Raw genomic sequence first — 12,735 nt, 5'->3', positions numbered from 1 at the left:
GTTCTTATCCGTGTTGCCCCCCACATTGACAGCCCCCTGTGACCCTGAATTAGATAAGTGAGTTACAAAATGGACGGTGGTCTCAATATTCAGGGTCTCAGATTTCTTCTGAAAGTCTCCATTGGCTTTGTGCTGCTCAGAGATGGACAGACGACATTAATACAGAGGGGTCAGTGTGTGCGCAGGGGGCAGATGATCAGAGGGGCCGCGTTTTTACCACCGTAATTATCACAAGGACTGAAGTACGGATAGAGGGGCTCAGTGAAGGAGTCTGTGAAGGTGTAGAGGTGAGAGCGGGACTGGGCATTGAAAAAGGAGACCTGACCTTCATCATAGTCCAGAAAGACCCCCACTGTCAGGGGCTTCATTCTCAGGGGGAGGGGGAGAGGACGGTCAGTGACAGCTATGTACTCGTTCTCATTCCTCAGCCACACAGTCCAGTATCCATCATATGGGGTCACTGTAATCTCCCCCTTCCTGTTGACCGACTCTCTGGCGACTCCTAAAGTCCACGCAGTCTTCCCCCCGACCTCCACCTCCCAGTAGTGTCTCCTGACGTGAATCCTTCTCTGGCCAGAACATCAGGGCTGCGGTCAAACCTCTTTGGATTGTCCGTCACTCTCTGCCATGTGTCTGTGTGTCTCACTTCTTTCCCGTCTTCAGACACAATGAGCCGTGTATATGCAGTCTCAGGGTCAAAAGTGACATCAGCTGAGGAGAAGAAAGAAGAAAAGAGGAAGACGTCAGGAAATCAGGGGACTTGAGGAAGACAACAACACATTTACACTCCTTGAAGGACCTGAACATTAAAAAAGACAAAGACGTCAAACAGCACGTGTTCAGTTCTCAGCCCACCAAGCCCCTCGTGTGTCTCTTTGTGTCACTGCTCGCCCCACCCCCTGTGTAGTCGCACCTCTGACCTCCTCCATTTTATCTTCATTTAACCCTAAAGAGCCTGATCACCACGCTGTGAACATTTTAATAAAAGACGAATCACACAGCGAGGATTTGTTAAAGACACAAACAAGAAGACCACCAGTGAGGCCTGGCACTCGTTCACAGACTCACCAGCAGCTCTCAGACTTGTCGTCACAAACCTGAGGGTCTCATGTCCCCCCTGGCCTGTTGTCCTCCTGTTCCTGTCATTCCTGTCCACTTTGATTCATTTTGCGCTGCTCTGTCGGTGACTCTGTCACTTTTCTCGTCCTTACTCTGCGTTTGTGGCCTTTTATTTAGTGGACCCCCCATTTTATGTTTCTCAGTTCCTTGTCAGAAGGTGACAACGGGGGGCACTGAATTTATGACACTGAATCTAACAACACAAGATGGCCGTCTGTCAGTGATGAGGATGAAGTGTTACAAGTCATCAGTCAGCAGGGACACCATGTGACCGGTCAGTACAGGTGATGGGGGGCTTTAATAAGGAGAGGGGGGACGAGAGGAGATACAAGGTGACAACACTGATAGTGACAGCAGGACAGAACACAAAGTGGCACTAAAGAGGGGACAGGACTGGACACTGAGGGGCTGAGAATGGACAGCGGGCCCTGTGAGGACTCAGCAGCACTCAGTTTACTTTAAAAAGACCTAACGTTGGGAGTGAAAACCTCAAGTGTGTCCTCAGTGTTGTCATCTCACAAATACTTCAACATCGACATGCTGGAAATGTGGGCCTGAGAAAGGGTCTGCACTGAAACACAAGAGGGTCCTAAGTGACAGAAGGGACATCATGGAGTCTTTAAGTAGCAGGATTAGTGACAATGACACGCAGTGCTAATCGGTACGAGACCACCAAATCAAAATGACCTGCTGAGAATAAAGTCTACAAGACAAACGAGCATCCTTTGTACCGAGGAAGACATCTGAGGAGATAGAATAGAATCGAATGCCTTTTATTGTCACTATACACATGTGCTGTACAATGACATTAAAAGCAGCTCATCCTGTGCAGACTTACTGTATATGTAGAACACAAGTAAATAAACAAATAGTGCAAAAAAGTTGCAAAAAAGTTCTGTGACATTATATACATATGGAAGAATAATAACTATTGCACTATTGGGTTATTGCACATCATTTAAATATTGCACAGTTATGATGATCATGTGCAGTGAGTAGTGGATGTTGGACCCTGAGAGTAATGATATTGTACAGTATACAGATATTATTATCAGTACCAGTTAGATATTGGATGTTGTGCAGTTGATGGACAAAAGGAAGTCCAGGGGTTGGGGGTTCGACTGTGTAATCAGTGCACGTGTGAGTTTATAATCGTTATGGCTTTTGGGAAAAAAACGTTCTTGACTCAGTTTGTCCTTGTTGTGATTCTTCTGTAGCGCCTCCCTGAGGGCAGCAGGTCAAACAGATCAGAGCCAGGGTGGCAGTTGTCCTTGATGAAGTTTTTGGCTCTGCTGAGGTGTAAGGTGGAGTCACGTGTGCTTTGTGCTGACGTGTGCTTTGCAAACGCTAGAGTCTGTTGAGAGTGTTGGTTTGTTCTGTGGTGTGAGATTTACATTAAAAAAATACATTTTGCTCTTAAAAACTTGGGTTTTGGTTGCCTCTAAGGAACCGTGTGGGAATTTTAAAGCTTTTTTTCCCTTTAGAAGGGTTTTTTTTTTTTTGCTTTTTTTTCGCCCACAAAAGTAGCTGGGTGTTTGGAGGTGCGCTTGGAAAAGTTATTTGTACTTGTTCTTGTTATCTGTATTTGAATTAGCATCGAGGCAGGGTAGAAAGCAGCAGTAACTGATATCGGCATTTGTAAATAAATAACCGCGTCGTCGTAACAGCGATTCCTTAGTTTAAAGGAAAAGAAAAAAAGGCCGCGGCTGACTTCAAAGCAGTAAAAGGTGGAAACTCAGTAGTGCGCAGGTCAGCGTTAAGATGGCAATCAGGCACAAGGAGCAGTAGGAGCAAATAAGGTAGTAAAGTTTTATTTATTTGTTTATTTTAGATTAAACAGTCCTTAGCGTCCAGAGGCAGAACAGTTAAGTGGGCGACAGCGTTAGGTGTCATTAATACAAACAGTGCGAGTGAAGAGCTTATAAGTAAGAAGAGCGCAAAGCTAGAAGAGACAGAGAAAAGTAAAGTTAACCTCATAGAAAGGCAAAAGCAGGCAGCTGAGAGGGAGAACAGTACAGGAGCTTAAGGGGGAAAAGGTGTAAAATATCTGTAGCAGATCTTAGTGTTACCATTTAAGTTAAGGAGCAGCTGAAAGAAGAAGAAATTTAATTTTAAGAAAAAAAAAAAATATATAGTTAAGGCAGCTTAGTAATCCCAAATCAAATTTTAATAATGAGGCCAGTGCAATGCAAGTCCTGTTGGATGTTGGACTTTTAGATGATGGTTTGGAAGAGCCAGTTGTCTATGAGGGCTACATCTGCAAGAGATGCCAGCTGATCCAGCACCTCGAGCTCAGGGTCGCTGAACTGGAGGAGGAGTTGGCTGACCTGCGTTGTAATAGAGAATTGGCGGACTTGGCCCAGGTGTCCTTTAGAGATAGTGTGCACCCCTAAGGTGGCGCGGAGGAGATTCCAGACCAGACAGGTAGGAATAGGTGGGTCACGGTCGCAAGGCGTAAGGTAAAGGGTGCACACTGTCCGGGGGCATCAACCCCAGAATTAGAAGTGTCTAACCGTTATCATGTCCTGGCGGAGCTGGACGGTGACTCTGATAATTCTGAGGTGGTAGGCAGGGTTGAGGAGCCCCAACGGGCCACCTCAAAACCAGTTCCCAAAAAGAGAGGTAGTGATAGTTGGGGACTCAATCATTAGGGGATTGAAGCGCAGGTGTGCTCCAGAGAGAGAGAGTCTGCGGTGTGTTGCCTTCCGGGAGCACAGGTGGGAGACCTCCTGGAAGGGTGGATAGGCTCTTGGCCAGAGCGGGTGGATCCAGTTGTCATTGTCCACGTTGGAACAAATGACATACATAAGGGTAGTCTGTCAGTTCTGCGATCCAAATTCAAAGAGTTAGGTACCAAGCTGAGGAGCAGAACTGACAAGGTAGTCTTCTCCGAAGTTCTGCCTGTGCCACGCGCCAGTCCAGGTAAGATTGAGGAGATTAGAAGGCTTAACGTGGCTCAAATCTTGGTGCAGGGTAGAAGGGTATAGGTTTATGGGGCATTGGGACTCCTTTTGGAACAGATGGGACCTGTTCCGCCTGACGGGTTACATCTGAACCGGGGGCACCAATGTATTGGGGAGGCGTATGTGTAGGCTAGTCGAGGATTGTTTAAACTAGGGAATGGGGGGGCAGGGAGTTTAGGACAGGCCAGATTTAGATCTATACATGGAAGAACAAACAATGGTGTAGAAATAAAAATGCATAGTAATGTAAATTTTAAGCAAACACGTAAAGATAGAAGGATTAACACATTAAAAATAGCTTGCCTTAATGCTAGAAGTATCAAAAATAAGGTAAGTGAGTTGGAGTTGTATGTAGCAGAGCACAATTATGATATTATAGCAATAACGGAAACCTGGCTAAATAACAAAGATGGGGATGAGTGTAACATAGAGGGATACACATTTTTAGGAAGGATAGACAGAACAGAAAAGGAGGTGGGGTTGCTGTTTATGCCAAACAGGAATTAAATGTAAGTCATCTTCAGTTGGATGATGAGCCCCATCTTAGTGAGGACATGTGGCTTCACCTGGAAAATATTAGGGAAAAGGTCTCATTTTAGGAGTGTGTTATAGACCACCCAATTCAGACAGTAATTTCAACACACATCTTTTAGTAATATCAAAAGGCAAGTTTACAGGGGATATTATAGTCATGGGGGACTTTAATTATCCAAATATTAACTGGGATAACCTTACAGATGGAGGAGCACAAGAGCAGGAGTTTTTAGAAGTAATCAGCGACTGTTTTTTAACACAGCATGTTAAAGCACCAACAAGGGGTGAAGCCTATCTGGATTTAGTATTCTGTAATAATCAGGATAGAATTGAGGGTGTAGAGGTGATTGAACCACTAGGGTCAAGTGACCATAATGTAATACAATTCTCAGTATTTTGTAAGAGTACAGATGCAAAGACTAAAATTGTTAAGTTGAACTTTAGTAGGGCTAATTTTGAGCAGATGCGACAAAGTCTAAGTAGGATAGACTGGGATAAGCTTTTAAATGTGGAGACAGTCGAGGAGCAGTGGAACAGGTTTAAAAACATGTAATGCAGGACAGATACATACCTAAATTTGGAAGTAATAGGAAACTAAAAAACTCCACGATGGATTAATAAAGATTTAAAAAAGAAGTTGCAAAGGAAAAAACTGCTGTATAAGGCATATAAGACTAATGACTGCAAAGAGAACCGTAGAGCGTATGAGAACATGAGGGCAACCATTAAGAAGGATATCAGAGAGGCTAAAAGACAGTTGGAGAGGAATATAGCAGATAAGGCGAAAGAAGACCCCAAGAGATTCTTTCAGTATTTTAGTAGTAAAAGAACAGTTAAGGAGGAGGTCAAGTTCATCAGGAATAGTAAAGGGAATTAAAAGATACAGACAATGAAATAGCAGATGCCCTAAACTTACATTTTTTCTGAGGTGTTTACAAGTGAGCAAGTGGATAACCTGCCAGAGGTAAACAGGGACTACTAAGGAGGTACTGAGGGATTTGGAAATTGTAGAGGGAGAAGTGCTGCTCAGATTAAATAAGATGAAATCAAACAAATCACCAGGCCCAGATAATATTTATCCTCGTGTTCTTAAGGAGGCTAGTGAGTACATATATAAACCCTTGACACATATTTTTAGGAAGTCACTGTGCACTGGAGAGATTCCAAAGGACTGGAAAATGGCAAATATCATCCCATTATATAAAAAGGGTGACAGGGCAGATCCAAGCAACTATAGGCCAGTAAGCTTAACAAGCATCACAGGAAAATTAATGGAAGGAATTATTAAGGATAAGATTGAGCAACACATGACAAGGACAGGAGTTATTCTGAACAGTCAGCATGGGTTCAGAAGAGGGAGGTCGTGTTTTACTAACATGTTGGAATTCTATGAGGAGGCAACAAAAGGATACGATCAAAGTGGAGCTTATGATATTATTTATCTGGACTTTCAGAAAGCATTTGATAAGGTGCCACATGAGAGGTTGGGCATCAAGTTAAAAGAAGTGGGAGTTCAGGGTGATGTTTTTAGATGGGTGCAGAATTGGCTCAGACACAGGAAGCAGAGGGTGATGGTGCGAGGAACCTCATCAGAACTGGCCGATGTTAAGAGTGGTGTTCCACAGGGGTCAGTGCTAGGGCGCTGCTATTTTTAATATATATAAATGATTTAGATAGGAATATAAGTAACAAGCTGGTTAAGTTTGCAGATGATACCAAGATAGGTGGATTAGCAGATAATTTGGAATCCGTTATATCATTACAGAAGGACTTGGATAGCATACAGGCTTGGGCAGATTTGTGGCAGATGAAATTTAATGTCAGTAAATGTAAAGTATTACACATAGGAAGTAAAAATATTAGGTTTGAATACACAATGGGCGGTCGAAAAATCGAGAGTACACCTTATGAGAAGGATTTAGGAGTCGTAGTGGACTCTGAGCTATCAACTTCCAAACAGTGTTCAGAAGCCATTAAGAAGGCTAACAGAATGTTAGGTTATATAGCCGATGTGTGGAGTACAAGTTCAAGGAGGTTCTGCTCAACCTTTATAATGCACTGGTGAGGCCTCATCTTGAGTCCTGTGTGCAGTTTTGGTCTCCAGGCTACAAAAGGACATAGCAGCACTAGAAAAGGTCCAGAGAAGAGCGACTAGGCTGATTCCAGGTCTACAGGGGTTGAATTATGAGGAAAGATTAAAAGAGCTGAGCCTTTACAGTTTAAGCAAAAGAAGATTAAGAGGTGACATGATTGAAGTGTTTAAAATTATGAAGGGAATTAGTACAGTGGATCGAGACTTGTATTTTAAAATGAGCTCATCAAGAACACGGGGACACAGTTGGAAACTTGTTAAGGGTAAATTTCGCACAAACATTAGGAAGTTTTTCTTTACACAAAGAACGATAGACACTTGGAATAAGCTACCAAGTAGTGTGGTAGACAGTAAGACGTTAGGGACTTTCAAAACTCGACTTGATGTTTTCTTGGAGGAAGCAAGTGGATAGGACTGGCGAGCTTTGTTGGGCTGAATGGCCTGTTCTCGTCTAGATTGTTCTAATTCTAATTCTAATTCTAAATGTCCATCAAGGAGGGGAGAGGGCAGCCGATGATCTTCTGTGCTGCCTTTACTACTCTCTGAAGCCTCTCCCTGTCTGCCATGGTGCAGCTGCCATACCATACTGTGATACAAAATGTCAGCAGGCTCTCGATGGACAAGCGGTAGAAGGTCAGTAGCAGGTTGGAGTCCAGGTTGTGCTTTTTGAGGACCCTCAGGAAGTGTAACCACTGATGAGCCTTCTTGATGACTGCTGTGATGTTGTCTGTCCTGGAGATGTCACTAGAGAAAAGGACGCCGAGAAACCGGAAGGTATGGACCCTCTCCACACACTCATCATTGATGTAAAGGGGGGCTAAGTCGGTGCTGTGCTCCCTGAGTTCAAAAATGATCTCCTTGGTTTTCCTGGTGTTCAGAGCCAGATTGTTCTTTGAACACCAGGCTGCCAACTTCAGGACTCCTCTCTGTAAGCTGCCTCGTCTCACTTTGAAATGTGGTGTCATCAGCAAACTTGATGATGAGGTTGTTGTTGTGGGCTGGAATGCAGTTGTGGGTGTAGAGACAGTACAGAAGGGGGCTCAGCACACAGCCTTGTGGGGTACTGGTGTTCAGTGTGCGAATGGAGGAGTAGTGGGGGCCGAGCCTCACAGTTTGGAGCCGCTTGGTAAGAAAGTCATTTATCCAGACACATGTGTCTGCACGAGGTCAGGTCTTTAGTTCTGTCTTTGCTGACTTGTCTGATGTTCATGGAACACAAAAAATGTCCGCCTGCCAAGGAGAATCCAGAAATTTATAACAGTGGATTATTTAGGGAAGTTAATGAGAATAAATTCATCCAGTATTCAACCCACTATATTCTACCTACAGGGTCACGGGGGTCTGCTAGAGCCAATCCCAGCCAACACAGGGCACAATGCAGGAAACAAACCCCGGGCAGGGTGCCAGCCCACCACAGTGAGAATAAATTAACTAGCGATATTCAAAGAGACCAGCAGGGGGCAGTAGAGGCTGAGGTCTTCCTGTTCCTTAACTAGCAGCTTGTCTGCCTTTAAACACACAGAACAAGCAGCCATCCATTGTCATAACCTGCTTATCCAGGGCAGAGTCGAGGGGCAGATGGAGCCGATCACAGCAGGCATCAAGGCAAGGCAGGAACAACCCATGGATGGGACGCCAGTCTATCAGCGGGCAAACACTCAGACACACATCAGGGCTAACTGAGCGTCACCGGACCACCTAACCTGCATGTCTTTGGAGCACACGGAGGAGACCCTCACAGTCACAGGCAGAACATGTAAACTCCACACAAGGAGCCCCCAGGATGTGAACCCCAGTGTCCTTACTGGGAGATGGCAGCGCTACCACTGTGTCACCATGTCACCCACACAGAGGGACCTCCGCCATTAACTGAGACCTGGGGGACAGTCACAGAGCTCACAAGGTGCTGCTTGTCATGGTCATGAAGGTGACACGTTTAACATGAAGACACAAAGACTACAGACACAGAAAATGAGAATTTCATGAGCAGCTTATCAACCGTACCTGCTGAGCTGCATATTCTCCTCCATTCTGTAAAATAATAAAAGAAATAAACTTAATGAGTCCAATAAAGAGTGAGACTTGAAAGACCCCCAGTGACCCCCAGTTCAAATATTGTACCTGCATTGGTGACACGTTGTGACTTTTCTGCAGAAGAAGAGAGCTGCGTTACTGAGTGAATAATCAGGTGGGTCAACTTAACACATCATCTCTTCAGTTCTCACTCGCTACTTTCATTTACTTTCATTTTCCTCTTCTGAAGTCTTAAAATATCTTTGCATTTCAAATTTCCCTTCATAAAGACCCCTTATAATAGACAGCAGAACAATGGACATGACAATAGCTGGAGTGCCAAGCACAGACTGAAAGTGGATTTGCAGAATTAACAGCCTACTGGCCTTTGGCTTTGAATCTGCGTGACGTCTGATGAAGAAGGAACAGAATTATTTATGATTATTAGGAGTGGAGGTCCTACAGTGAGACTTCTGACCGTGTCCTCGTGACCACAGAAACACAGAAATGAACGCTGCAGGTGTAATTAGTGTGACTGCAATACAATAAGACACGTGCCAGAAGACCCTCGTCTTGACCAGTTTGTCTCCTACTGATGGCCTTGCTATTTGTCTTCTCCATTGTCAGTTCAAATGGCTCCTCAGTGCCAACTGTCTGAGTGTCGGTGACCAGAAACAAACTGCTGTGTGACCTGAGACATCAGAGTGACAGTGGAGGACTGAACTTCTATCAGGTGACATGTGATGCCCACTTCAGGGGTCCTGCTCACTCTTAGGGGTTCACAGTTACAATAATGTGGTGAATCCAAATGTGAGGACAGAAATCCAAATGTTTAATAATCAGACTGAGTGGAGCAGACGGAGCTTTAGAATAAAACAACAGCAAACAAAGGATAAGGAGGACTCTTGTGTTGTGTCCAGTACTACTGAGGTAGGGTCTGAGCCCCAGGACCCTCAAACTGATGGACCAACGATAAGAAGAGTGGACTAAAATAAAAGAGGAAGATGAGAAGAAAACACAAGGCACCTTACTGAGTGGCGTAAATAAGATACGAGAGGACAGCACAGTGGGCACCTCAGGGTGTGTGTGAGCTAAGAACGTTCAAACAGTTCTTATAAAATACTGATTCACTCTCAGACATGGAATCAAATACAAATCATATTCATAATAATATTATCAGGAAAGCATCCTTAGACTCCAGAATGTTTCTTAGCAAAGAGCCTCTACTTGGACTTGTCATTTCTAGCACTAATGTTTCACGTTCTTATTGTGTCCCTTGAATTATTAAACTCTCTCCTGCCATTTAAATCTTTAACAGTTTTATTTTGCATTTTAATACAAAGAAGAAAAATCTTTTCTTACCAATTTCCTTGTGCAGGAACCAAATAGGAAGGAATCCAACTGTAGACATAAAGAGAAGAACAAAGTGAACATTTGAGAAGAGAAGTGGGACTGACAACACCAGTCTCTCCATGGATGAAGGACACCTCAGATGAATATTTGTATATACTGTATATTGTGAACGTCATACCGGATGGAGTGGCGTCACAACTGGGGTGAAGGCTGATACTTTGTCCAGCTGGGAGGCCACAATGAAAGGCTGTGCCACCTGCCCAGGATGGCTTTTGGTTCTTGTCCTACACGTGGTGGAAATTTAACAGATGGACTGGAGGAAATATCAAGGACAATACAGCCTACAATATGAGAGACGGCAGTGATCCACTGGCTCAGTTCATATGACTTGTAGTTCAGAAGGGCAATCCTGCCAGGGTCTGTGTCTGCCACCAGAGGGCACTTTCATAAGAGAGCCTACAGTACCTGATCATGTGACCCCCATATGTGACAAAAGTGCCTTCAGAATGCAATGTGATGACACCAGAAGTACACCAGGGTCCAACATACAAGAGAGCGTCTCCTTCACTTGGAGAGTCAGAGTTGGGAGGAAGAGGATGACACTCACTAAGGAGGAGCAGAGGGAGACAATAAAGCACTTATATGACGTATTGTTTAAAGTAAGAGTTGTGAGGTGTTGTCATGTAATAAAACATGTTATGTTATCCTCCGTTGGTGTCTGACGTGGTCGTATCTGCTGTTCAGAGCTCTGGGGCACCCCTAGTGGCCACAAAATATACAGCAATATGTCTGCTTCTGAGGTTGACTAGGGACATTGTCACAAGTGAAGACTTTTCAGGTGACATACGTTACATACGATACCATATTTATATGTAACCTTTAGGGGAAATGACAGAGATGTACGATTTAGGAGATCATTGTTACGCAGATGACACTCAAATCCATATTGGGGTAAACTTCCACCACTACTCTCCTCACAAACTGACTCCATGAAACAAAGTCAAGGGTGCAGCAGACGTTCCTTCAATCAAATTGCTTAATGACTGAGGATCTTTAATGGGTCCTTCTTCTTCTGTACAAAAAATAAATCATTTGAGTTCATCTGTTGATAGAATTCTGTTATCACCTACCATTAATGTCTGTGACCTTGGAGTTATTTATGACAGTCAGCTCACGTTTGATGCACACATTAAAAACATTACCAAAATGTATTTGTTTCATCAGCACAAGATTGCAGGACCCTGAATATTTCTGTTACTATCTACTTCTGAAAGAGTATTCATGTCTTCATCTAAGGCCCTTCATCATTGAGATTATTGCAATGCTCTTCTCTTTGGTCTACCAGCAAATTCTCTTAAGAAGCTCCAGTGTGTGCAAAACTGTGCTGCTCAGACTTGTACCCATACGTCACTGAACCGTCACATCATCCCTGTACTGGCGTCACTGCACTGGCTCTCTGCTCACAAACACGTCACATTTAAAACTCTCATCCTAACACACAAAGAAGTCCACGGCACAGCCTCTCGTCACATCTGTGGCCTCGTCAGACCCTCCATTCTGCTGGCTCTTTGTCCCTGCAGGAGGAAACGTCAAGTCATGGAGGATGAGAACTTGATTTACAGAATCTAATGAAGTTCTGATTGACTCTCCTGCTTTGTTTGGATTTATTACTGGATGTCACAAATTGGTTTTTACTTTGTTATTTACTGCTTACTTTATACTTTTTATTCTTCTTTTCTTGCTATGCCTTATTGCACTCTGGTTCAAGAAAAGTGTGTTACAAATCAAATGTGCTATTATTATTATTATTATTATTATTATGTTGGCCACTGCTGCCCAGCCCAGTCAGTGTATATACTTCTGTCTGTGTGGCACCTTACAAATGGATTTCTACTGTCGTGTGTCAACTCTCTGCTACCGTTAATTGGAATCAGAAAACAGATGAATGAATTTTAGATTCAAAATCATAAAATAAATTTTAAAAGCTGTTTATTTTTTATTGTTTTTTGTTTCCTTCACTATTCACACATGAAGTACCAACACATAGGAGACACAGAAGACTTCACTGAACGTGGTGGGCCACATTGGCTCAATGCTGACCATTTTCAAATCGTCTCCTCTTCACATTCAGGCTGGCTGGCCTGATCTCCCATTTTGAATTTCCTGACCAGTTCACGTTTATTCAGTCACTTCAAGGCCTTCACTAATTGAACTGCTCAGATATTCATGGACTCTGAAGACCCCTGAGAAGCCACCTCACCATCCCAGGAGACAGATGAGCAGTGGCCAAGTAGAAAGAGGTAAATCAGCACAAGTCGAGCTCATCAGACCAGTCCTTGATCAGAGTGTCTCATATCTACAGCCCTGTGCTGACTCACGACTAGAGAGAGGACTAAATGTGTAATGGAGGAGCCATTTGGCACTCAGAGCACACGTGACGTTAGGTTTGTCAGCCCACAGCACTCAAACTCCAGTTCAGCTCCTGGTATGATGTCTCCAGTGGACAGTCTGCATGTCCTTCCATTGTCAGTGGATTTCCAATGTGGACTCCTACAGCCGCTGTGAATTGTGTGATCAAAATACAAACTGACTGACACGTCTCAGGATTCACCGATGACAGTAAAAGCCACAAAGTAACTGAAATCAAACTGTACTCACCTA

The 12,735-nt window shown here is 43.8% G+C and overlaps 1 pseudogene; it reads right to left on the bottom strand.

Annotated features, from left to right (window-relative positions):
• Positions 1–6: 6 nt before the first annotated feature.
• LOC120522211 lies at positions 7–10,200 on the bottom strand (annotated as a pseudogene).
• Positions 10,201–12,735: the final 2,535 nt, after the last annotated feature.

Source organism: Polypterus senegalus, unplaced genomic scaffold, assembly GCF_016835505.1.
Source record: "Polypterus senegalus isolate Bchr_013 unplaced genomic scaffold, ASM1683550v1 scaffold_2714, whole genome shotgun sequence".
NCBI lineage: Eukaryota > Metazoa > Chordata > Cladistia > Polypteriformes > Polypteridae > Polypterus > Polypterus senegalus.
Note: the sequence above shows the minus strand (reverse complement) of the source record. Positions and strands in the feature narration are given on the sequence as shown.